The sequence below is a fragment of the Toxorhynchites rutilus genome, chromosome 2 (assembly GCF_029784135.1).
Source record: "Toxorhynchites rutilus septentrionalis strain SRP chromosome 2, ASM2978413v1, whole genome shotgun sequence".
NCBI lineage: Eukaryota > Metazoa > Arthropoda > Insecta > Diptera > Culicidae > Toxorhynchites > Toxorhynchites rutilus.
This window is the reverse complement of record NC_073745.1, coordinates 215390315-215414048: the sequence shown is the minus strand read 5'-3', so window position 1 is coordinate 215414048 and position 23734 is coordinate 215390315. Positions and strand designations below refer to the sequence as shown.

General features: G+C 37.8%; 1 protein-coding gene and 1 pseudogene across 1 annotated transcript in view; both read right to left on the bottom strand.

The window, feature by feature from the left end:
* Positions 1-23734, bottom strand: part of LOC129764582 (lachesin) — a 364995-nt gene that overhangs the window by 53396 nt on the left and 287865 nt on the right. The gene's annotated exons all lie outside the window — the stretch shown is intronic.
* On the bottom strand, positions 12760-12836 carry LOC129772383 (U4 spliceosomal RNA; annotated as a pseudogene).

Below are 23734 nucleotides of genomic sequence, written 5' to 3'. Positions count from 1 at the left end.
TCCCTAAGGTTAGTCTCAAACCATGGTTCAAAAGTCTGGACTTGAGTCGGGACTTTATTCGCACCCGACTCATGTCCAATCACTGTTCGTTAGACGCGCTACTCTTTCGTTTTAATCTTGCCGATGGCAATATCTGTGCTTGTGGCCAAGGTTACCACGACATCGAACACGTTGTTTGGTCGTGCGAGGAGTATCTTGTTGCCAGATCGAATTTAGAAAACTCTCTTCGGGCTAGAGGAAGGCAGCCCAATGTGCCGGTGAGAGATGTGTTGGCTCGGTTCGACCTTGATTACATGTCCCAAATATATGTCTTCCTAAAAGCTATCGATCTTCGTGTGTGATTGTCCTTATATCCTTATTTTTTCCTTTTCCGAGAAATCAAATCCCTTCTTACTAACAATAGAATAAGGTAAAATGTAAATACATGTTAGATATAAGATAGGCTTAAGAATTGAGTATGATGAATGTGAGTGCGAATGTGAGTGTGAACATTGTCAACATATCCTTATATCCCATCCTTTTCCTGAAACAAAATGTCACCCTTCTAAACTCGAGCAAGCCGCGAGTAATCGGTTCTCTACTTCATTAACATTAGCATTAATAAAAAATGTTTATATATACTTGTAACTATACAGATAGGAGTTTGGCTCCTTTAAACTTATGTAACTGAGCCTGTAAAAATAAACGATTTAATAAAAAAAAAAAAAAAAAAAACGCCTGCGATGCACTGCTGAAACGAAACGAACTCGACCCATTTTTGAAAAAGATGGTGACTGGTGATGAAAAGTGGATCACGTACGACAACCTAAAGCGAAAAAAGTCGTGGTCGAAGCGCGGTGAGCCGGCCCAAACCATCGCCAAGCCCGGATTGACGGCCAGGAAGGTTTTGCTGTGTGTTTGGTGGGATTGGAAGGGAATCATCCACTATGAACTGCTCAACTATGGCCAGACCCTCAACTCGGTTCTCTACTGTGAGCAGCTTGACAGCAGTTTGAAGCAGGCGATTGACCAGAAGTGGTCAGAAATGATCAATAGGAATGGTGTTGTTTTCCACCAGGACAACGCTCGGCCTCACAGATCTTTGATGACCCGCCAGAAGCTACGGGAGCTCGGATGGGATGTCCTTTTGCACCCACCGTATAGTCCAGCCTGGCTCCAAGTGATTATCTTCTCTTCCGGTCGATGCAAAACAAATCTTGGTGATACTAAGTTGGCCTCAAAAGAGGCTTGCGAAAACAGGCTGTTTGAGTTTTTTGCAAATAAGGAGGGGTTTTTTTAGAAGGGTGGGATAATGAAGTTGCCTTCTAAATGGCAACAAGTTTGCGAACAAAACGGCGTATATTTGACTTAAATTGGATAATTTTAAGTATGTTTAATAAAGCGTCAAATTTCGATCAGAAATACGACATTTCTTTTTCCCTAACCCAATTTATAGATTGTATTAATATATTCTAGTATTTATCGCATGTACTTTCCATCGAAATTCAATCGCGTTAGCGGAGATTCAATAATGGGAAACCTGAGAAGGTAACCGAGAGAACTCCTCCAAGGCCCACCGATCCGGCGATATGTTCCGTCATTCATCACAACTACTCTGAGCCTGATCACGGACATCCCTTCACGGTGAAAACGAGATGAAGTGTATATAATCTTGCATACAATTCATCTCACCCTCACCGCGAAGCGACGCTCGTAATGAGGCCCTCTGTATCACACTTCAATCGCGACGACGGAGAGTTATTTTTGACAAACCTGAGAAGGTCACCGAGAAAACATCTCTAGTAACCATCATCCCGGCGATATACTCTATTATTCACCGCGTGTACACTTTTTCGCCGATCCTATAGGTTCCAGAGGAGCCCTCCCGGTCACCCCCCCTCCCCCGGCCACCAGCAAATACATCCCTCGCCACCGCGATTGGTAATCTAATTGCGACGTCGGAGAGTCTTCTGCGGGAAACCCGAGAATACAACCGAGAGATCCTCTCCAAACGATTTCAGGGTATAATTTAGGAATCACACCTTCCGATTTTTTAAGTTTTTGATTTTTGAATATATATTGTTGGATTTTGGTTTTTTGGAAATTTCTGAATTTATAAACGAAAAGTTGGACAGGTTTTAATATTCGCACTAAAATCCACTTTCTTTTTGGTGTCTTCAGAAAAACACAATTTCACAATTTAGTACACCATTTAGTACATTCATAAATATAACATACAAAAAAGTCTAAAGGTGGCCGTACACCGTCTGGCCGGAGGTTACACATTCGACACTCTATGACAGATAAAGCTTAATTTGAAATTCATACCAACACTATTTTGATTGGCACTCTACAATTATCAACAGTTGCAAACAATGTCAAACATCGAATATGGAAAAAAAATCGACTGTAATATTTAATATACCGACAGGTTTGACGAACAGATCGAGAAAATATATTTTATGCATCCAAATACTGAATACTTGCTTACCCTGTTTTGTATCGAATACACCCTCAGGGCATCCATATACTAACACACAGCATTTGACAGCGTCAAACATGTCCGGGTCGCTCGCGAGAACTGCCAAAATCTCAAGCTTGTGTTAATCAAGGCGCTTAACATAGTACCAGGTGGGTCAAAATGTGAAAACCACTCTACAGCCATGAATTTACAGGATGAAATTAACGCATATTTAAAATAAAAAAATAATTAATGAAAATTTATTTTTCTGTATCGAATATGTATTCTATGTAATACAGTATTACATTTTCTCGCAAATTGTGAAAAAAATTGAACTGAAATTGTATCTGATGATGATTTTATATTATAATGGCAAGTTTTTGTAAAAGTGTCGTGTTTTAAGTAATCGAATAACTTGAGAATCTCCATTCAAATTTTAAGATTGCAAAACTACCTTCTTTAAATTTTCGCGAATTTGACGATTGTTCCGAGTTAAATATGAGTCCTATTCCCGCATACACTACACGTGAAAACAATGTGAAGTGAGTGCAACCTTATTCCGGATTGCACGCCACTGTAAACATTTGATAGAATTCATTATGAATACACCGAGTTCATCCACCAATGTTATTCTGGTTTACACTTCACGCTCTATTTTGTGTAAACAGAGCGAATCCTCGTGCTCATCATAATCGCCGATCATACACTCTCCCGAAAAGTTGGTATACATGACGAGCTTTTTGGTAAATATTACCAATATTTTGTAAATTTTTGCTATACGAATTCTTCGCACATACGAATTACGCGATAACAATGGTAAACAAATGTCAAATCGGACAGTATAACCCAGTATAAGCAGTCGGTTCAACGTTGGACGCCCTAAACATGTTATATTTTTGTGTCTCGAGGTACCCAGATTCCTTATTATTGAAGTTATGTATTCGCATTCTCCCGCAGCAGACGAGCACGAATCATTACTATTGAATATGTATCAATATCAATTAAAAAACATAAATTGAATTGATTTTCAATAATATTACTTACCTGTCCCGAATCTGAGTTAATTCAACCTCATTCTTTGAAGAAATCAATATCGGAAAGTAGTGCCGTTCAACTCAATCAACAACCCAGTAATTAGGCTAATAATGTTATATTTACATTTTCCTCGCGGTTGTCAGTAATGACAATCGTAAAAGTTATTAATACCGCGAAGCAAAATGAATCAATCATTGGTAGGGATGTGAATTGCATCTGACATTCATTATACAAACGATTGGTAATATTTACAGAAAATATGTACATTCTACTGTTTGCATAACAAAAGATTTGGAACCTTTTTTTTAGTAATTCATTTTCTGGGTGTATCGACACAACTCGAGGATAAACAAAACGAAATACAATTGACGTTTCTCTTAGAAACGACATTGGAAATGAACACAGGATCATTCTGGTACACACTCCACTTTCTACACGAAGTTCATTTTTACACTTCATGATCGGTGGAAACGGGAATAGGTGCAAAAAAGTGAAGTGAGATGTAAGCGTAATCTAGCACTCTAGCACGGATGTACTTTTTACTCAAAAATATTTTCAATCATCAAAACAGGTTTGTTTCTGATACATGATATTAAAATGATCACATTTGTCTAGTACAGGGAGCATATGAATAGAGACATTTAACTGTCAATTCAGATAAAATGCACGTGGTGAATGTTATTTTCTAAGGCGCCAATCCCAATCGGCCTGGGTTCAATCCCAGCTGGCGTCGTTGGGATTTTCTGAGGCGAAAAATCTCTGGTTAAGTCTTCCTTCGGAGCGGAAGTAAAAGAAGTTGGCCCGGCTCATGAGTTGTTGAGTCTGATAGGTAGGAACAGGTGGAGTCGCCTCCCTGATGTCGGTGATTGGCACTAAAAGTGGCGGAAATAGGCCGACGAAAAATAAGCGAAGATAAAAAAAAAAGGCGCCAATCGTCTGCGGTAGAGGCTTCACATAGATTTCCAAAAAACTATGGATGGGTTATACCTATGATATAACCGCAAGGTTGACGTAGGACTGCCGTTGGCTTAGTAATCAATTGTATTTCTTCAATTAGCAATAAAAAATTATTCAAGATTACCTTAGCATGGGTTCCCTCTCATTGCTCGATTCCGGGGAATGAGAAAGCGGACTCGCTAGCTAAGGTGGGCGCTTTAGAAGGCACTCTTTTTGAAAGGCAAATTGCTTATAATGAATTTTTCCACATTCCTCGTCAGGACACACTCGTTAGTTGGCAGCGCATGTGGAGTGAAGATGAGTTCGGTCGTTGGTTACACACGATTATCCCTAAGGTTTCGACGAAAGCTTGGTTTAAGGGATTGAATGTCGGTCGTGATTTCATTCGCGTGATATCTCGGCTTATGTCCAATCACTACAACCTAAACGCGCATCTCTATCGCATTGGGCTCGCAGCAAACAATCTTTGTGATTGTGGCGATGGCTACCACGACATCGAGCATATTGTCTGGTCGTGTATCCGGTTCCATGTTGCTCGCTCTCAGCTCTCTAGAGCACTGAGAGCAAAAGGCAGACAATCGGATATCCCCGTCCGGGATATCTTAGGTAGCCGTGATCCTGATCTTCTGCTTCATCTATACCTGTTCCTCAGAAACGCCGATGTCAACGTTTAATGATGTTTCCTTCGTTGTGTCCCTGTTTCGTATCCCTCCTATCCGATCTATAAACTTTTACTTAGTCGCGGCAATACATACACACACTCTTTACAGATACACGGGCCAAAGGTTGTGCAGTCCACTGATGATTCAACAAAAGCCAAAGGTTGTACCGCTCATGACAACTCTACACGAGCTGATGATTGCGCCGGCTAGTGACCATTCTATCCTGGATTCCTCGAGAAGACGCACCACGCTAGATATGGGGTACAGACTAGGGGGGCGTTGCTGATTAATGGTCAGCTGCATCCCAATAGGAAGTATCCCGTGTCGGGCACAGGTACAGATCATTGAAGACAGCAACATCACAATTACGAAAACACTTGTAATACTAACCTCGAGCCAACCGCGAGTAATCGGTTACATATTACTAACATAGTTATAAGGCAAACATTGTCGAAATATTGAACTCCCGGCCCCGTCAGGTTGACGCCATATGAGCCTTAATAAAAATATATATTTTGGATAAAAAAAAAAAAAAAATTAGCAATAATCCCACCTCGGATGATCCTCATTGGGTACGATATCGCCGCTGCGCAGTGCTATCTTTTGTGTATTGATTAAATTATTGATTGAAATAGTGAATGAATGAAACGATTTACGAATTCAATTGCAAACAAATCTCAATTTAAGTCAATTTATGCATTATGGTAGTAGTTATCGCAGCAAATAGTTATCAACATGTTGCCTAATTATCAAATGGTATGCGCAGAAGTTCAGTGAGCTGGCAACATGAAGGGATATCTTCCAATGCAGTCTTGAATAATCGAGCCTAAGCATTGCATCTGTACCCGCTTTTGTAGACCGTGATAGCAAAACGAATTCTGGAGTGTAAAAATGTTTGGGGGTATAAAAGTATTGCCTACTTGAATGTATCTGCAATGTCGATTCTCCCAACTTCTTGGTTTCGGAATCTGTATTGGGGAAACACATTCCGGTTTGCAAAATGCAAGCGAGTACAAAAGTACTCGTAGTTTGCATCTTTCCCCAGTTTTCATGGTTTTGAAGTCTGTGTTAGGGAAACATTCCAATTTTCAGAAACGCCAGCGAGTACAAAAGACCCCGCAGCTTCCATCTAATTTGCTATGCCGATTTCCACAGGCTCCATGGTTTTGAAGTCTGTGTTAGGGAAACATCCATCCATTCCAGCGATCGTACTCGAGGGCACTCGCTTATATACCGATTCGTGTGATTTCAATAGCCTGTTTTGAAAGCAATTTTATGGCTATTGAAACATGTTTTTGGATCAAAAAGTAACAAACATATAACACGTAGATATTTTATCTTTTGAATGAAGTGTATATTATACCATTTCGTTCAGTTGTTTAGAAGCTATTAACGCTCAAAATCTCGTTCTCGGGCGTAGCGCTTTCGTTTTCGAAACTTTGAACTTACATCCCAGTATAGAAATGAAAGACGTAGTCCTACGTCAAAATATCCTATGATCAGATGATTTTGGAGACCAATTTACGGGTTCAACAACAGGTCCTATTAGCGAAAATCACCAATCCTCCCAGTCGAGACTTCATTCTCTTCTGATTGACAGCTGTGAATACCATATCTCAGTTTTCACTGGAACCTGGATTCGACCTCTGATTCAGAAATATCACCCGACATTCTCTGCGACCGCAGCAAATTCAGCAAGCGGCCGTTCAAATCAAACTTCCAACTTGGTCAATGTATATCTGTTGTGTATATCGACGTCCAAACTCTCGCGCAAAACTGAACGTGGCTCATTCTTCGGTACTTCATGGCATGTCTGATTATCTAGACACTGCCGATCGTGTTCTGGTGTTGGGAGACTAAACACTCCGGGTCTACGATAGCCGTTCGACTAGGACCTGAATGGATATCTGCTTCCCGATTCACTTACAGGATCACTGCCTACTGACGGAATTCTACAGGCAGATGACTTCACAAACTCAACCGGACGGTGTTTTAACTTGGCTTTTGTCAAAGTGCCAGACGATGTGGAAATAGTTGAACCACGAGAGCCATTACTAGCTGTCGATTTTCATCACAAACCGTTGATGCTTCGATCGACTGTATCAATTAGAACTTTTGGCGGCTGTATCAAGTAGAAGGTTCTGTCGATATAAATGTGTGAAACTTCTACAAAAGCTGCTAACAATTCTGGAAAAACATGTTCCTCGTGTACGTCACGCACTTGGCGTGTTCATGCGGAATTTTTGGCGGATTGCAGAGCATTCCTCGATATGGAACACGTTTCGAAAGATGAAATGAAGGTTCTTAAAGTCGAGAACCATGATCAACTTAGGCATGGACACCGGACTTCTATGGAACGATCCTAAAAATTTGTCTGGCTACTAATCAGTGCAAATTGTGTCACAAGTGGGAACCTGTTGTCGATGGTTTTACTGCTTGACACGGGAAGGTATATTTTGTTTGCGACATACAAACGCGAGTAAAATAGATTTTTGATAATGGTTCCTGCTAACAGCACAATATCGGAGTTATTCGTTGTTTTCGTTCGCGTTTATTTAATTTGAATATATTTTCAGTGCCAGCGAGATATAATTGATTTTGCTCTGAACAGTACTGGGTAAGGTATACGAGCCGAAAAATAAGTAGAGTAACAAAACGCAAGGGATAGCATCGTTGAAAATAAATATATTAGGTTGGCGGCCTTGTGCTCCCGTGGCCGAGTGGTTAGCGTCATAACTAACATGCTGGGTGTTCGGGCTCGATTCCCGTTCTGGTCGGGGGAATTTTTCGTCAAAGAAATTTCCTCCGACTTGCACTGTGATCACGCGTATTCTAGAGCTTGCCACTCAGAATGCATTCAAGGCGTGTTATTTGACATAGAAATCTCAACTAAGTACTAATAAAAATGACGCAAGTAATACTACGTTGAGACGGCGAAGTTAGTGCTCTAGGAACGTTAGTGCCATTGAAGAAGAAGAAGAAGGTTGGCGAAAAACTAATCCACTATTTTAGGGTGAAATTCAACACCTTTTTTAATACGCATCGGATTATCCGTTTTGTTGTAAAATTTGTTGGCATTTTAAAGGTAACTACATAATGCCTCTCTAATTGTAGTCTTGGTCCTTATTGGCGAAAAACTCTGACAGTTGAATTTTACAGTCTTCACTTGACCCCAATTTCTTATCACTCAGTTTCTTATCACTTATCAGTTTTGCAATGCGAGTAAAAGATGGTGATCGCTTGGTGCCAGATCCGGACTATACGGTGGATGCATTAAACATTCCAATCAAGCTCCCGTGTTGTTCTGTTCACTATAGACATGTTGTGTTTAGCGCATTGCATTAAAACAAAAAAAAAAATGAAAATTCAAAAAAAAAAAAAATTAAAATATAAAATTAAATTGCACTATTTTTCCTGTTACAGTATCGACATCATAAACACCATTCACAACTTTAGCGGTCTGACTTGAATTTTGACTCACAACTCACAACTGAATGGAACAATTCAAAAAACACCATAAGGCGAAAGAGGATATCTAGATCAACATGACAAAAGGGTCGATCTTTTTTGATCGATTCTCTTCATCTGCATTCTCTTTCATTAATAACTCAGCAGTAACCGGATTTCCTGATGTGTTTGACGATAAGGAGTGTGAAAGGAAACCTCGTTGGTCAAACGTGGTTATCGAAAGAGAAAGTCGGTAAAGAGAATCGATCAAAGAAGATAGACCCTTTTGACATGTTGATCTAGATATAGACTTTCAGCACCGAATTCGATACCATGAAGTGCGCACCGAAGCAGTGTTCTCTCGCTCTCGTTTGTGGCATGATTCGCAATATGTATCAACAAACGAATGCCACTGGGCGAATTGATTTTGGCAAGGCATATTTGAACAAATGAACAAACGTTCAATCGGCAAACACCGAAGAGCATACAACGATGAGTATCAAAATATTCTTTAAAAATTAGGATAAGAGGAATAAATAAATAAATGAATACATAAAAAGTAGATGGGTCTAGGCCTAGGGTCACGGACGGGAGCTTGACGTAGGACTGTGATTGTTTATAGTAATTGCACTTGAATTGAGTTTTTTCATTGTTCAGTAATCTGTAATTTTTACAATTTTTACACATCAAATAGAGGTCCTGGAAAAACAGTGTCTTATATTAAATTATATCATTTAAATGGGTAAGATGAGGTAGAATCTAGACCACCTTCTAACATGGACACGAGAAACTCGACACTGTTTGATTTTCTTATATCGATGTTCAAGAATGTGCACAAAATATTATTAAAGTCATTACCATCCTTTTACATTTATTTAATTATGCAGAAGAGGACAGGAGAGAGGAGTCATCGTTTATCAGTGTATTTTTAAACAATAGTCTAAATTGGTTAGATCTGCACAGATATAAACCAAAGTCTAATAAATCAACAACTACAGAAATATAGTATGCATCAAAATATAATTTTCTCCTAATTGCACTTTAATTGAATGCTTTACATTACCAAGCAACATGCTCGATATCATGATATCCTAGACCACAATTACATAAATTGTTAGTAGCAAGACCTACATGATAGAAACGTGAATTGAGCACGGATTGATTGGTCAACATACAGTACAACAACTGATAAATGTTCACTATCGGCGAATGAGGAATAATTAACAATACGCATCGACACATATTGTGAGCTAACGCCCGGATGTAGGCAAAAAGATAGCTCGTCTAGTTGTGGGGGGAAACGAGTGGCTAGTAAAATCGAAATAATATACTCATTTTGATCGTCAGGTTGTTAACTTTTTTTTTTGGATAAATTTCCTGTCTAATGGTATACAACATACCATATATCGCAATAACGATTTTGCGTAGTATGCGTCTGAAATCTCTTAATTAGTCGTTACATGCCTCATTTTCAATTTCGTAGAGTGAACCCCTATATAGAAGTCAAAGACGTAGTCCTACGTCAAAACGACGGGTAAAACAATCCATTTCACTGGAAGGTCCGCAGTCATTTGCTGAATTAAACTAATTGACACAATTTTTTTCACTGCATAGTTTGGAATATGAACACGATTTACGGTGTTACGAAAAAAGTCGACTACGTCAAACACATTTTGTCAAATATATGCCGGAAATTTGTAATTTTAATTATTCTCGCTCTCTAACTCTAATTATTTTTTTTAAGTTGGTACTACTGTCGATTTTATATACGATGTTGTCCATTTGGAAACCCTTCGGAGGGCCAAACGACTAATAAAGAGTATTATCTTGACGTTTGAGCAGTGTTGCCACACACAATCAGTACCAGAGGGGTTAAGAATTTTTCTCATCTGTACTTTTTATTCCAAAAATCTGTACCATCGAAAGTATTCCTTGTTGAATAAAGTATATTTTATTAGCATGACAAAATACTCATTTGTTTACTACAAATACTACATTTACATTGGCAAGTCATTCGTATGTTTTTTGATGCTTATACATATTTTTTCTGAATCTAAATTGCATGCTATTATTTATTAAAATTTTCGAGTTGCCGTCACGATGTTTAATCAAATGTTTTGATTTCAAAATAGTAATAAATTCCCCACGAGGAAGAGATCCGTACCAATCTGTACTTTTTGACGAATATCTGTACTCTGTACCGTACAGAATCTGTACCAAAAATAATGAAAAAATCTTTACCTTTCCAGATAAATCTGAACGTGTGGTAACACTGGTTATGAGGTGTTTGAGAGAGAAAATTCATCGCAAACTGCCAAATTTGATTAAGGATTTGGATTTTACACCATGATAATGCATTTTGTCCAAAAATTGTGATATACTTTTTCCTCTTTCCGAAACTCAATTTACCGCTTCGTGGGACTCGTTTTGACAGCATTGAAGACATAACGCTACCAGGACTGTTGATTGCTCGCTGTCTGGAGCGACACTGAAACGAACAACTTTACATGTCCGTTCAGTACTACAACAAATCATAAATTGAAGAATTGTTGATAAGGGGGAATATTTATTCAGTCGCGTCTTTGTCTGGTTCCGCTTATATAGAATGATTCCTGATGGTGGCTGATGGTTGATTCCGCAACTGTATGAATGTATTAAAATTGTGCTTCGATGCTACTTTCTTGCTCCTGTCAGACGGCAAAAGTTTGGGAACAAACATTGAAATTAGGGACCAAAACTCTTAATTTTTTGGACTGACTGGTTCGCTCTCCAGACTTGAATCCTGTTGAAAATCTTGAGTTCATTGTAAGCAGAATCTACACTGAAGGAAAGTGGTGCACCACGATTGAAGAGCTCAAGGTCGCAATTTCGGAAAAAATGTAAAATTTCGAGAAATCCGTTCAGAAAAATCTGGTAAATAGTATGCCAACACGAATTTACCAGGTTATTAGCCGAAATGGCAAGGTTGCCAATTATTGACATGTAAATCAGACAATAGTTTTGAATTTTTCATTGATAATACTTATGAATTTTGAAATGGTTTTATAGAAACTGGACAGCTGAAATTATCATAATTAAGCACAATAAAAATTGCCGTTAAATATACTTTATTCTAAGCATTCTACAATGTATAAATGTATCTTGTTAAATTCTAACTGTTTGAAGTTGGACAGAGTGTATAGTTTTCTTCATTGTGATAGATGCGTAGAAGTATTTCCATTCAATTGATGTAAACATCTTTGCGATCTACCAATAAATGGTCGAGTTAAAAGCGGGAGATCTCTTGTAAAATAATAAATTTTTTTACCCACGTTATAGCAAACATTAGTTTAACTAATTTATTCAAAATATTTCTTTGTTATTGCTTTGTTGTTACATTTCATTGTTATTATTTCTATGTTTTATGCACTGGTTCGTGGGAACTGTCTAGAGTGTGGAGGGATGAGCAATAGGCATTGCCTGTTTCCAAGAACAGCTATAAAAACCCGGAATGCCGCTAGGAGCATTTTTGTCCAGTCCTGCTGGTGCTGGTAGACGTAAAACATCAGTATTACGATGGTCCTCTTGCAAGATAGTGGAGTGGGTCGCGGGTTTTGCAAGCCACGCCACAAAAAAAAAACAACGATGAGCCTTATACAAGAAAAAAGTCAATCAGGCCATGTTGCAAAGAGGTTCAACCAAATGAAATTAAATTAAATACTAAGATAAAACACATCTTTATTTTAAAACAGCCAAAAAAGTTTTGGTTTTCTTCCGTGTTTCTAGTTCGCGCAGAAGTAAAAAGACATGACAATTAAAACTCTATTCGGTTTGTTTGTTCAAACATGAATTGCGAGCTGTATTTTTTCGCAATCGGGAGACTCCAGTGTTCTGAAAAATTTCCATTCTATCCTAATTTTATGAGTTATTTTATTGGAGCTTCTTTGTATTATGTTTTTTTCGTTGATTTTGCAGAGCTCTATTAGATTTTTCCCTTCCAAAGATCTAAGAGAAACTGCTTTTGGGCACTCCCCTTAATAATCAATGACTTGAATTAAAAATCTACTTATCTGATTTCGCGAGTATTATTTTCATGAACAAGAATATGCATTAAATATCCAGCAGTAAACATCTTCGAATGTCACAAATGAATAAAATCAATATGTCAGGGATAGTGTTCTTTTAATTTTGTTTCACTTTTCATGATGTTATATGTTATTTTCCAATTGATGTTTTTCCCAATTGATTTTTTCAACTAGCAACAATCGCATTTTGGATGTACCTCATTGGTTACGATATCGCCACTGCGCAATGCTGCCAATCGATTTTATCCAATATTATAGTTGACGGATTTATATATTTACATTGCTTTACATTTCTTGTTCAATGATATAAATGAAAACACTTCTTTCTCTCAACCGAATCCGGTGTTATTTTTTTTCTCTCTCTATTATAGTGACTTTCAACACATTTTTGACTGGTTCGTCACTTTTTACTTTCATTTTTGGAAGAATGTCGGGAGTGAGAATTGAACTCGTAACCTTCAGCGTGAGAGGTATGGATGTCACCACTACGCCAGATCGCCTCCCATCCGGTGTTATAAGATTTTTATTAGAATTTGTTTCAGACTTTGATGGAAACTCATTATGGTTTAATTCTGAGTTGCAAATTCAAGGATTCACTCATATCAGTGCAAATTGGAAGAATATTCTTCATCGAAGAATCATTATTTTGAAATGTAAATAATTTCGGAGGGTTTATTACGGACAGTATGATTTGCACTGATACCTGTGCACTGATATACTGTCTCTGGGTAGCGAGAGCCATGAACAATCTTATTTGTGTAAATAGATTCAAAATAATTACAACACGCTTGCCAGTGTTGTCCTTCCCGGAATTGTCGGACTGCTCATCCCATTTCATGCATTTAGTTATTAAAACATTAACCACACCTCCATCATCCGGCCTAATGATGGTGAATGGGATATTTACCGAGAAACATAAAATCCGGAGCAGTGTTTGTTTACCGTTTTTTGTCAGCGACAAAATTATTCATCTTAGTAGTAAGCTTCCCCATTGCTTTTCGTATGAATGCCTATCTTCTCCATGTCTCCACCTTATTTCAACGTTTTCCACACCTTTAAATGTTAAAAGTCATCTTGAGTAAATTTATTCCTGTGTGCGTGTTAGAATTTCAACAGTATTCGAAACTCAACTTAATAAAAACGAATTTCTTAATGCACGAGTGTCAATCAAATGCTTCAGTAAAAATACACATAAATAACCGACAAAAACATCGATGAGGTGAAAAAATTGAAGACAATGGTATCCAAGCCCGACCGCATTGTTGATGTAGTTTTACATCATCATTTCTTTTCAGTTAGCAATATATGTGAACAATGAACATAATCTATCTATATATATAAAAATTGATTTCTGTCTTTCTGTCTGTCTGTCTGTTTGTCTGATTCTTATGGACTCGGAAACTACTGAACCCATCAACATGAAAATTGGTATGTAGGGGTTTTTTGGTGCCGGGGAAAGGTTTTTTGTGATAGTTTGAGACCCCTCTGAGACACTCCTCCCGTCTCTCTGGGGGGGGGGGGGGGTTTCTGTAATGCCATACTAATGAAGGATACATTTCTCCATAATTCAAGAACTAATCAAGCAAACAGAACTAAATTTGGGGGTCTGTCTTTATTCTATCATATTTTCTGTATCAACCATTTATACCATGTAACGGAGAAAGATGTTATTTGCAGGTGGTTGAAAAATCTTGTGTGTCTTGCGAGAATTGTGTCTGAACATAATTTGATATTATAATGATGAGTTTTGGTAGAAGCAATGATGGTTCCAATCGTATCAACGAGCACTCGTTGCATAAACTTATTTGATTCATTCAACGTACACAATAATATGTTTTGAATAACTCATGTAACAGAAAACTGACGTGCCAACGAAAACACTGAATGAACACAGCGTGAGAGTCATCGCTTGGTAACTGTGCGCGGGTTCATCGATGCTCGCTTGTATCATTTGATGATTCGTTCGTTAGTTTCTGCCGTCGTCGTTCACGTTCGTTTCCTGATCCGATTGGGTGCTAACCCTCGAAGCTTCGGATCGATACGCTTTGCGATAGATTTGTGTCGCGCTCAGAAAAGAAATGAATCACAAGGCAAACAAAATCTACAAGTAGTAGAACAAGTAAAGTGTAATGAAAATGTAACTTTTCGATGTGAAGTGGGCATTGATAATACTTGCAGGTGCGCACCTAACAGTGATCGTGTAATAACTTTTAAAAGAAAAGCCAAACGGGTTCAGTTTGCTTACCAAAAAGTAACTATATATAACCTTCGAAACGCAATCTATAAATACTTCTAGTTTTGTTTGTCTAATATTTATTACAATACAAATTGTCAAATGCGAACTTTTGTCCAATAGTGGGGGCACAAGTTCGCAGCCTATTAGGCAAAAGATCGCAGTTATTGAAATAAACTTTTGAGATAACTTGCAAAAATATCAATGATTTATCATTAGTAGCGTGTGTAGGCATCATCTAAGAGGGGATGGGCTGTTGATAACTTGCTGATTTGTTGAGAATTTCGGAAAGGAATACGATGCATCCTCATGAAGCTAGGTCTCGTCCCTCTAGTGTTGTAACCTGGTTGGATCCATGCTGGACTCGTTTTGTCTAATGGTCTGCAATCGGTGATCAGTTCTTCAGACTGCTCACTCTCGACTAGAGATGAAACGGATATCCGTTAATTATCTGGTATCCGGCCTATCCAGCCAATATTTGCTATCCGGCCGGATACCAGATATTAGAAAAAAATCAATCATTTCTCATTAACACAAAATATTTTTTTTTCAAAATTGAACGTTTTGTTCGTTGATTGTATATCTGAAATATAGTTTGTATGTTCGAAACATTCCCAAAAGTTATCGGGAGCCTCGCGTGTAAGATTTAATTCAGCTTGGTCTTTTTTGTTTCGTTTAATTTGAGTGGTGAAGTAAGTGTACCCTCTCTCTGATTATCATCCTTAAAAACAGTTCCTAGTTTTGTATTCTCGAATGAAAATAATTTTTCGATGTTCTTTGCTTATTTGAAATTGTAGTACAGGTCGGACTCTATTATCCGGAATGTTGATATTATTTTCTCTCCGGATGATCCAATCTCTCGGTAAACGTAAAATAACTATGATTTGCACCGACTTATTTGTATATTGCAGTATCTTAACCGGAAATTGACTAGCGCCCCATGGGAGGAAGAGTAATGTTTTGAAATTCGAAAAAAAAAGATCATCGCCTTGTTACATCTCATGGACCAAAATATTATTCAAATGATCAAGTCCAACTACAAGCAAAAGTTTGGCATCCAGGAGCCAAGAAGAGCTTGATGACATGGTTAAGCGAATCAACGTTAGGGATGCTATGTTTTGTGTTTAACCGAGGCTTGAGATTCGTGTAAAATGTTGATATCACGTTGTCGGTTGTAAAAGAACGCACACTTTCGATTCTGCAGAAATTGATTGACATACCTGCAAAATGTAGAAAAAATACTCTATGCTAAATTTCGGCTCAATCGGACTTTATTTACTAGTGTTGCACAGCCATCAATGTTTCAGTTTTTTGGAAACTCAATTCGAAATTTTTTTGTTGGTTCTCGGAAGACTCAAATTTGGCGTCTTTACGACAATAGTAAGTAAAGTTCGATTGAGCTGAAATGTTTTATAGTGTATTTTTTCAAGGTAATCAACATTTTTCAGTAAGTCCCATTCGTAAATATGAGATGACAATTTTCACTGTCACTCTAATGCACATCGTTACTCATGAATTTGTTTTTAGACCGAATCTATTCTGCGATAATATCGTAACATATGAAAATGCTAAATAGACATCTTTTGAGAATCCAATAAATCAAAGGACTATCCAAGCGGATTAATAGATCAAAACCAAAATGCTCCGGATAATCGAGTTTCCGGATAATTGCGTCCTACCTTTACTTACTCTTTCTCGACTAGTATTAAAATTATTGGTATTTATTTAAATAAAAAGATATAATGAATGAAGAAACTCCAGAAAATATGTGTTCTTCGCCTTCACTCAGTTTTTAAAGTCATATAATTCACCCTCCTCAAAACAAAATTATTGATTATCGGTCTGGGAGACCAGACTTTTCTTCTTCGATATTTTCTTCTTTACGTTAGGCGTGTGGTCCTGATTTTTTTTGTCGTTAAAAGTTACCTGTTGGCGGTTTTCTAATTTCCTTTAATGTTGCTATTTTTCGAAAACAAACTACTGTGCCACAAGCATTTGCAAAACTTGACATCTTTTATCGCATAAACAATTAGCCATATTACAAATCCCTGTTTATAAAAAATGTTTGTACGATATGCATCACAATATACAGAAATTTGCTGCATTTGCCCCTAAAACGCTTGCTGTCGGTATGATAATTGTTCAAATGAGTGTAATCACGGGAAAATTATCGCTTGGCGATCCTTCTCTGTCTCATCCGCACACAAATCCGATCGAATAAGAGTGAATCCTTGGCCGACAGAGCTGCTGTTCGTTCAACTCACGAGACAGAATGAATTAGTCTACCACATGTTCGGATTCGTTCACTCACTGAGTGGTATCGTATGATGTGATACCAACACATTGATTGAAGAAGTTGTTTTCACATACTGAAAAAAAATTGGATGCTTTCGTCGATTCTCTCGTCAATTTCCAACACTGGGTAGAAGTAATAGGAATTTTATAGTAAAAGGTAAATTCAATGGGATCAATTAGAAGATCAATCAATGAACAGTTCTGCGGTTGGACCCATGATCCATGATGGTAAGAAAACGTCGATGTGAAAACTAAAAATAAATTTTTGGCGGGACGAAGTTTGCTGGGTCAGCTAGTTGAATATAAAATGTATTAGTGCATATTTTTGGTAGCCCTGAAAAAGGCTGATGCTTTGCGTGAGAAACAGCTGGAAGGCTTTCCGGACCAACATTCTTCCGAATGGATTGGAGATGAAACGTGGGCTCAAAAGTGCGACACGCAATCTTGTCATCATGTTTAAATGTTTTTTTGTTTAAATATTCGGAAATGAACAAACAAATGCAAAGGCACGGATAATATCTGAAAGAGAAATTTTTTCAAATGTTAGATTGTGTTTTCTTGCCAATATTCTTCATTCAGTATGAATTGAGGTTGAGTATCGATCGATACCTTAAATATAATGCAATTAAATTTGAACTGTTACAAGGTATGTTTTAAATCAATTGTTTCCCAGATTATGGGTGCTATTAGTTGAACAACATTGGCACGATACATTACAAATTCGAATAGTGATTCGAATAACCATTAATTTTTATCTACACTACCATAAAATTTAACATCTTCCCCTCTCTCCTTTCATGGCAAAGTTCCCGTTATCCTGGTAGTAATAACTTAATTGCTTCGTTCGTTTAGCCTATCGAGAGCGTTGACCCGCGGATCCTCGGCGTGACTCAGCCGGCGATAATTTTAAAAATTACGGTCATTACTCCGGTTACCGCCGTCCGTCAACAGCCACCGGAATGGCTAAATTAATTAAATTTTCATCCATTCCGGATAAACCTAATGCTGGTAAACATCCTGCCCCCAACCCTCCTCTATATCTCGCCAATGTCCACGTTCGTATAATGTACACATCATGGGTCGGGCATCAAATTTCGGGAATTTACACCAACAAGCGCCGCTTATGGTTGTTTCATTAAATTGGGCTCGTGTGTTGAGGTAGAGAGTGAGCAAGCGGAAGTACTACCGATCGGACAACGCCAACGCAATGCCGGAGGGGATGTTCAGTGTGTATAAATTAACCAAACTATTCAGATACAATTCAAATTTGTGGTCCGTGTCGAAAACAGGATGTTGTTGTTTGGTGCACTGCTCGGGTCTTGTTTTGGTTGCAACGAAATGGTTGACGACGGGAGTCGGCGGTTGCGTACTTCGTCACGATCGATAAATGGTATAGGGTAAAATTGTTCGTTAGTTTGAGTATTCTAAAGATAATTTGGGATGATTGGTTCAAAGTCCTTCGCCTACCATATCGCAAAGAGCTGCTTCCGGAGCCAATTGGTAAATATTCACATTTGAACATCTCGCTCCAATAAAGAAACATTCGAAAACTGTTTGCGACCCCTCGAAGACCTTCACTTCATTCACTCGGAGTGGGTTGCTGGAGGTATACGCTTCTGGCCACGTATTTAGCCACCAGTCGAGCAGATGGCAGGGGCATAAACGATACAACTTCTAATTGGATAGACTTCGTCGAGAATATAAGAGATGCGAAGTTGGAGAGGAAAACTTTGCAATCAGCATAGGAGCGAAAGGAAAGCGTTGGTATTCTGCTGTCTTTTCCCACCACAGTGTTGAAATATAACAATCTTTTAATCTAATAATATGAACGGAAGAAGAATGCATCAGTTTCCATCCCGGACGAATGCTTTTATGGCTTCTAATCATGTGAGGATAAGCTGTACCGAAAGTTAGTGTATGTGTGTGGGTGTGTGTGTGTGGGTGTGAGTGTGTGTAATCTCTCGATGTAACGAGGATGATTAAATTTTCATGTGTGAAAAAGTTTTCTCTTTTCGGAAGACATTTGCGGAATAATTGAGCAGATTTCAGCCCATTCACTGTCTACTGTTGGACCCATTAGGATTATCAAATCATTTTCGTTAATTAGGTTTAGGAAAACTTAATTCATCCAGATGAGTCAGCACTTGATATTTGCGCTCTCTTGTTGTAACGTATTATTACTTGCTTTACTTTTATTGGTGCATAATATGCTTCGGTGATAATTCAAGACGGAATATACAATCAGCCATTCCATGCAAAACCGATATAGTGGCTCTCAGATTTTCGTGAAAAGTGATAGTTTTTTTCTTTACCGCAAAATATTAGACCTGTATTTTTTGATTTTTTTTATTAGGGGGACCATTTCTATTTTAGGGTGGTCCAAAAAATCGCATTTTCTCCTTTTTACCAAAATAATTTTTAAAAAATCATAACTTTTGAACTACTAAACCGATTCAGATGATCGATACACCAAATCAAAGCAAATTAGCTAGTCTTTTTTGGAAAAATATTATACTTTGATTTTGTAATTATCGATTGCATTTGTTTTTTATTGTTTACATGGTCTCGGGACCAAGGGCGCTTTATTCTTTTATATTTTTTCTTTAAAGCTGAAGATTTTTTACATAACATATTGAGTTAGCATAACTTGAGTTATATATTTTTACCAAAAAAAAAAAAGTTTTACCAAAAATCTACAAAATGGACAACGTATACAATTATTACTATCGATGCAACCTATTCTATTTAATCAACGCATCATCCGTTGTACAGAACGCTTTCACTGAGCGGGACGAGCAATGGACACAGCAACATTCTCAAATAAATTCTCTACGACAACCCATCATGCTGGCTGAAGTGTGATTGAATTTCGTATCCATTTCATTTCATTCCATATTCGATTAAAGAGACTTCAAACTTCTGCAGTTTGCTCGTCTCTAGCCCTGCGAAGGGCCCCTTGTGAAAATAAACTCTTCTCCAAACTCCTTCTTCGTCTGCATTAAACAAGACACTCCATTGTCGTCGAACGTTCCTCAGCAAACCGTGTCCTCCTTCAACAGCATCAAACGACGTTCTTGAATTTTGTATCTTCTACCCTTATCTTATATATGCATCGCGGGTCGATGTAACGAGATTCTTTGAGAGGTGCGAACATGGGCATATCAACAACATTCCCAACCAAACTCTCAACGTCAGCACATCATGCTGACCGGAGTGTGACTGAATGTTGTATCTCCAGTATATATGTCTCGGACAAAAACATATGTGGGGATATTTTCTCTTGATTTGTTCATTCAATATCAAAATCCATCCATTATTTGAAGAGATATTAACGCTCAAAATCTTTCAGTTTTTCCACCCGAAACTTTGAAATAAGCCCCTATATTGAAAAGTTAGACGTAGCCCCACGTCAATAACTTTTCAATATCAAATATGAACTTTATGTACATGAAAATCCCATTTCCCAAGTGTGGAATAAATCTTATATGGAAGTTGCGTCTGAACATAATGTTACATTATAATTATGTGTTTTAGTGAAAATATCAGGATATGTATACAAAAATGTTTGAGTAAGGTTCACTACGTATTTTAAGTAATTAAAAAACATTTCAATCAAATTTTCACAATTTTGTACTGCATTTGGGCCTGCCAATCTGATAGAGATTAATTTGTCTCCCTGAATGAATACCTCCACCAGACGTCGACACTGTAGGTATGTCAAGATACGCTTTGGCACGTAGTGGCACCGGCAAAATATTCTTTTCGAGAATTCTTCCATCGACTATATATTCGCTTACACATTTCACACGCACACGCAATAATATTTGTCTTGCATAAAACGTGCCGTGTCAGATACGTTACGTACTGGATAGTATAATATCGCCTTCAATTGAAATAGTGACCAATACTTTATTGAATCCCGTTTTCAGAGGAAACTGAGAAGCAGCTGGTTTCACGAGAGTGATTTTTTTGTTCCCTTCATTATTACACTTCTGGCATTCTGGTGAGAGTGTAACGCTTGAAAATGCTTTTCTATCGCCTGCTCTCTTGTCGTTTGACGGAGAGAAATTACACTTGTTGACGTATTATAGCGATATTTCTTTAGGTAGACGAATTAATCTCTATCAGATTAGCAGGCCCGAAAGAATTTTTAAATTGTTATATTTGAATGAAACTTCTTACTTCATGTTTTTTGATGATTTAAAACACTTAGTACTTACTATTATTATAATAACTATTATTATACGAATTTCCTGATAAAAATAAACTGAAATAAATAATTGGTAAGTATAACGAATTTGCTAAAATGTAAAATGCTACCAATTTATAGTCATTTTCTACCGTATTAATTATTGATATGTCTTACTAGGAGAAATTGGAGAAATATATGCCAAGCAGAACCATGATTCGTAAGTCTAATATCGGCTACATTTTTCCGGCAAAAATGCACGTATTAGAGTTATATCAAAACTCTTAACTCCGTATAGCCTATGGCAAAAATGAAAATGGTTATTGTGCGCTTTTCTCATCACAGTCTTCAGATACGACAACATCCAAGTTTACCTATGTAATCGATTACAATATACTAACCTCTGATAGGGATGTGCATTGCATATGCATTACCATTTAAAATGGCATTATCGATTAAAATATACTAACCTCTGATAGAGATGTGCATTGCACCTGATATACATTTTACATACAATGTGTACAGAAAATATGTACATTAGGGTGCCAATGAGCGTATGGGAAAAAATCAACACTAAAATTAATTGAATTTATCCCATAGACACTGTTCACCACCTCGAAAAAACACCCTATGCTGAATATCAGCTCAATCGGACTTAACTCTTTGATCGTCCCGTCACCCAGATCTGGATGACACTTTCCTCGTTGAATTTGAATATGATTTACAAACGGAATTTGATAGAATAGGCACTTAAATGTAAATATGGAATATGTAGAAAATCAAAAACATTAAAATATACTTTTAATACCATACTTTTGAACGGTTTTATTTATCTTGACATATTGTGAGTAAGCTTGTATGTTTATCTGTAGGGTTGTCTGACATCAGTAGAAATTTAACCCTCTTCCTGTTGACCGATTGATCTGAATTTGGAACACGCCTTTATCTCTGCTGTCGTAATAAAACTGCGTATTCCATGGTCTTCAAAATCCAAGATAGCGGCTGTTACAAAATGGCAGACTACATATTTTATCAAAACCTTGGAACTTGGTACAAATGATGGAAACTACCAAAAATTACAATTCTCATTATTATATGACCAATTTAAATTGCGACTGATTTATTAAAAGGGCGTAATCAAAATGATTGATCTTACTTCCAAAAAAATGTAACTCAAAAACCAGATGTCTGATCAAAATAAGATGTTTGACAAATTTATTGGAAAATCAATAAACAGTTACATTTTTAATATACTGTTAGGAAATCATTCTCAAAAATTAAACTTAACATTAAAATCTTTTATATCTTTATGTCGTCTACAGTGAGTTCTTTCAACATATCGTCCAGGTCTTCACCTGCATATAGTTCCTCAATATCCGAATCGGAGCTCTATGAGATAATACTCGAAACTTTTCTTCTAGCGCTTCGCACTATTTCGTCGTCACTACTTCCCTCGCTTTCAGACTTACTGCTACGCCGTCCGGTGAACATTTTGAGGATAAAAAAAAATCGAGCGATTGTATCCGAGACACAACCACTTAGGACGTAGGACTTCTTTATTTTTGACGTAGGATTACGTCTTTCGGGAACATATTGGGGTACAAATTGAAAAACGAATACCGATCGCATCGTGAAAAATGTCCAATTTCAAACGCTTATTGCTCAGTCATTTCATGACGGATTGATGAGATTTTTACATCAAAACATTGCGGCCCTCTTAACAATTTTTCACCTTGAATAAAATAATTTATATCATGTAATTAACTATCGAACAATTGAAAAATCTCAACTCCTATCCAAATGGTACTGATTGGTCGAAATTGACGTTATTTCTTTTTCGCCTGCTTCGCTTTTTTCGTTCCCCGATAAGTCAAATATTTGCATGTCGAGCGAGTGGGGGGCGCCTATTTCTCACATACCAACTGATATAAAAGGACGGTAGCATTTTTGGATTTCTCATTCTCGTTCAACGCTCAGATCGGCAAACATCTGGGCTTCTAGTGTGCAGTGCTCTACAAATCAACCAACACCATACGGTGCGGCAAAGGAGAGGAAGCCATCGGCAACCAACGATGGATGCGGTGCGGCAAAGGGAGCAAAGAAGAGGAAGCAGCGGAGTGCTTCGAATTAAATCTAGTGTGCATTGCTGGTGCACTCCTCTTCACATCAACAATTGGATGCGGCAAAGGAGGCCGAGGAGCGAAGTGCATGGTATCACACTCACTATCCGTCGTTTAGCTCGTCGTGGTTGTGCAGATCAAACCCTCGCAAATCGACGCACAGAAGCCGATGGCGCCAAAGTCAAGGGAAGCATTAGCGAATCCGTAAAAGCTACCGCTCCCAAAACTAAACTGCTACATCCGACGCAGCAGATTCCGTACAACCCATTAAACCATTCCAGTCCTTCTCAGG